Source organism: Myotis lucifugus, unplaced genomic scaffold (assembly GCF_000147115.1).
Source record: "Myotis lucifugus unplaced genomic scaffold, Myoluc2.0 scaffold_9368, whole genome shotgun sequence".
In the NCBI taxonomy this organism is placed as follows: Eukaryota; Metazoa; Chordata; class Mammalia; order Chiroptera; family Vespertilionidae; genus Myotis; species Myotis lucifugus.
Genome location: NW_005880416.1, coordinates 2138 through 6369, shown reverse-complemented (window position 1 = coordinate 6369; position 4232 = coordinate 2138). Strand labels below are relative to the sequence as shown.

The window sequence follows — 4232 nt, the reverse complement described above, 5'->3', positions numbered from 1 at the left end:
CCCCATCAGGGGGCTGGAGGCCAGCGGGAGAAGGGTCTCTCTCCCTCAGTCTCTCTCTCCTGCCCTCTCTCTAAAGCAGGGGTCCTCAAACTTTTTAAAGGGACCCCTCACCTCCTCAGGCTGCACATGCCCTCAGGGTGCCCCCCTCACCTCCTGTTGACAGTGTGCCTCTTCCTCCACTTTGCAGTCATTAGTTAAATATTTTAATTAAAATATTCCCCATTTATTCTCTCACTTCCCACTCACTGTGCAGGTTTTTGGGTTTTGTTTTTCCAAAGATGAATCAACACTATCCCCACCCACTTGTTCTTCTGTGATGGGTCCTCCCACCCGTGCCCTCTGGTGGGCCTCCCTCCCCTGGGACCTGGGACCAGCTCTGGGGACCAGAGGAGGACAGAGGTGACAGAGCCTCACTTCTGTGGTTCTGACATGAGGGGCCTGTGGGTCTGACATGAGGGGCCTGTGAGTCTGACATGAGGGGCCTGTGGGTGTGACATGAGGGGCCTGTGGGTGTGACAGGAGGGGCCTGTGGGTGTGACATGAGGGGCCTATGGATCTGACATGAGAGGCCTGTTCACTGTCCCTCAGACCGTTGGAGGGCCGGTGTAGCTGGACAATTGGAATGAGAAGTTAACTAGAAGAGGACGCTCTGCCAGGAAAAGGCGGGGGCCTGCAAGCGGGCCACGTTATAACAGTCTTGCACGCAAGACTTATTGTTCAGAGGCAGAACTTTCCTTGAGGTGATAAATAGTCCATGAGGGCATGGAAAGCCAGGGAGGGTGCACTGCTGCAGATGGAAAGGGTCTTTGTATAACATAGGAAATTAATAGTGTCATGTATAACTTAGCTCAGATGATCTCATAAGCATGCCTGTTAGTCATTGTCACTTGCTGTACTCCATTGTTATTTGCTGTGCTCCCCAGATAAAAGCCATGAGAGCTTTGGGGGCTTGGCTACTTGCCTGACTAGCAATAGCCCTCTGCTTCTCTAACTTCATCCTGCACGCCAAGCTTGTCTCAGCGTCTCCGTTCACAAAGCACGTCAATAGGCCGGACTATAGTTTACAAAAAACTATGAACAAATTCCTGTGCACACTGCACATATCTTATTTTGAAGTAAAAAAAACAAAACAGGAACAAATACAATATTTGTAATTGCATGTGGCCCGCGGGCCGTAGTTTGAGGACCCCTGCTCTAAAGAGTCGGCCCCTCCTTCCCGCCCAGCTCAGTGCCTGCCCCTCAGAGCCTGGCTGTGTGCACAGGGCGGCCCTGGGAGGCTCTGCCCTCACACACCCGCCTGGCTCAGTCCTCACCTCCTCAGGCCGCACATGCCCTCAGGGTGCCCCCCTCCCCTCCTGCTGACAGTGCGCCTCTTCCTCCACTTTGCAGTCATTAGTTAAATATTTTAATTAAAATGCTCTCCATTTCTTCTCTCACTTCCACTCACTGTGCAGGTTTTTGGGTTTTGTTTTTCCAAAGATGAATCCACACTATCCCCACCCACTTGTTCCTCTGTGATGGGTTCTCCCACCCCTCCCACAGGTGGGCTCCTCCCCTGGGACCTGTGACCAGCTCTGGGGACCAGAACAGGATGGAGGTGACAGCGCCTCACTTCTGCAGTTCTGACATGAAGGGCCTGTGGGTCTGATATGAGGGGCCTGTGGTGTGATATGAGGGGCCTGTGTGTCTGACATGAGGGGCCTGTGGGTCTGACATGAGGGGCCTGTGGGTGTGACATGAGGGCCTGTGGGTGTGACAGGAGGGGCCTGTGGGTGTGACATGAGGGGCCTGTGGGTGTGACATGAAGGGCCTGTGGGTGTGACATGAGGGGCCTGTGGGTGTGACAGGAGGGGCCTGTGGGTGTGACAGGAGGGGCCTATGGATCTGACATGAGGGGCCTGTGGGTCTGACATGAGGGGCCTGTGGGTCTGACATGAGGGGCCTATGGATCTGACATGAGGGGCCTGTGGGTCTGACATGAGGGGCCTGTGGGTCTGACATGAGGGGCCTGTGGGTGTGACATGAGGGCCTGTGGGTGTGACATGAGGGCCTGTGGGTCTCTCAGGTGGTGATCTGAGCCGCCATGGTGACCGAGGTCCAAGAGGTCAGGGTGACGTAGTCAGCGCGGTCATAGGCATAAGCATCTACCCGCGGAGGAGGCGCCCCTCTGTCCCACATCGCAGCCACTCATCCACTGGATGGAGTGAGACCCTGACCTCACCCCCAAGGTCAGTCCCACCCAGCCCGGCCCACAGGGACTGAATCTAAAACTGAAAGTGACATCCGGTCAAAGTCCCCTCGAGGTCCTCCCGGGTGGGTGCGGAGTGGGTCCAGCGGCCTCGGGGTGACGCTCGGACCCGGACCCTCGGGGCGACCCCGGCCCGGCCGTGGGGAGGGGGGTCGTGATGGGTCCGGCGTGCGCGGCTCACCGTCCTCGCTCTGGTTGTAGTAGCCGAGAGGGGTCTTCAGTCCCACTCTGTGAGTCTGTGCGGCTCCCTTGGCCCTCAGGGTCTGCTCCTCCCAATACCCGGGTTCCTCCTGCTCCACCCACGGCTGCTGCATCCACAGCGCCCGCGGCTCCATCCTCGAATTCGGGGCGTCGCTGTCGAACCGCACAAACTGCGTGTCGTCCACGTAGCCAACAGAGAAGAAGCAGGGCTCCACGCGGCGGGGCGGGACACCGCGGTGAGGAAATACCTCAGGGAGTGGGAGCCTGGGGTGCAGACGGAGGGCAGGGCCAGGGCTGGACAAGCGCCTTCCCGGGCTCGCGCCCCTTCTGGGTCCCCTAGCTAATCCCCGCACAGCCACCCCCTCCGACCCCGCACTCACCGGCCCAGCTGGGGGTCAGGACCAGCGCCGCCGAGAGTAGCAGGAGGAGGGTGGGGGGCCTCAGGACACGCATCCTTGGTTTCCTGGGACCATCTGAGTCCGGGCGGGTCCCCTGAAAGGTTATATCATGGAAGGCGGATTGGCTTCTCTTGAAACCAGACACCCAATGGGAGTGAGCAGTGAGGCATCCTCATGTGTATCAGGGAAGGAGGACTCAATAGGGATGTGAGATGGAGAAGGGAAACCCCAGGGAGAAGGGGAGTCTCCAACCCTGAGCTGCTCTGCTCCAGACTCCTCCCTGGGGCTGAGACCTGAGAGCCAGTCCTGGGCCTGGGACTGGGCCCCGCCCCTCCTCCTGCAGGGGGCGCTCTCTGCCCACTGTCTCCCTGAAGGAGCATCAGGGTGGTGCTCTGAGCTCCACTTCACCCAGAATATGCCAGGCGTCCCATCAAAGCTGTGGGAGCTTTTATGAGTAAACTAGAGGCCTGGTGCACAAAATCTGTGCACGGGAAGGGCGGTCCATCAGCCCACCTTCACCCTCTCATGATCAGGGATGCCCGGGGGATGTCTGAGTGCCAATTTAGGCCTGAGCAGGATCCTGCTCAGGGCTAAATTGGCAGTGGGACATCCCTCTCCAATCTGGGACTGCTGGCTTCTAACCACTCGCCTGTCTGCCTGCCTGATTGCCCCTAACCACTCTGCCTGCCTGCCCTATCACCCCTAACCACTTACCTGCCTGCCTCCACTTGCACCCACACCTAGGCCTACACCTCCCTCAGGCTGAGAAAAGGAGCAAACCCTATGCACATGGCTGAGCTGCTCACTGGCCCCCTCACCCCAGGCTTGGCTCAGATTCCACAAAAAACCCCTTGCTCAGGTTCCTCACTGTCGGGGACTCTAGGACACAGAGAGCTCTTTGTCCACCGGGCATGTGAACACACGTGAGCCTGTCTCAGCTTCCCCATCTGCCAGAGGTGGTCCTGGGCTCCAGGAAGGTCAATAGTAGAAAGGAAAGGCAGTATTCTGCAGCTAAGTCATCCGGAGGGAAAGGACTGCAAAGAGTGGGAGCTGATTTGCAGGTGGAAGTCGCCTCTGAAGACTGGCTTCCCAGCTGATGCCGCAGATTCTTCCTTTGGTCACTCTCTCCCTTTTCTTTGAATCTTCACCTGAGGATATATTTTTCCATTGATTTCTAAAGAGTGAAATGGAGAAAAAGAGAGAGAGAGAAATACCGATGTGTGAGAAAGGCGATTGGTTGCTACAGCACATGCCCCAACCTGGGCCGGGCATTGAGCCTGCAAGAGAGATCTGAGCCCTTGACCATGAATTGAACCTGAGACATTCGAAAGCTGTGTCCACTGAGTCAAACCAGCTAGGGCCAGGTTTGTTCCTTTTAGGCATTA

General features: G+C 57.3%; 1 pseudogene; it reads right to left on the bottom strand.

Annotated features, from left to right (window-relative positions):
- Positions 1–2061: 2061 nt before the first annotated feature.
- On the bottom strand, positions 2062–2902 carry LOC111824864 (annotated as a pseudogene).
- Positions 2903–4232: the final 1330 nt, after the last annotated feature.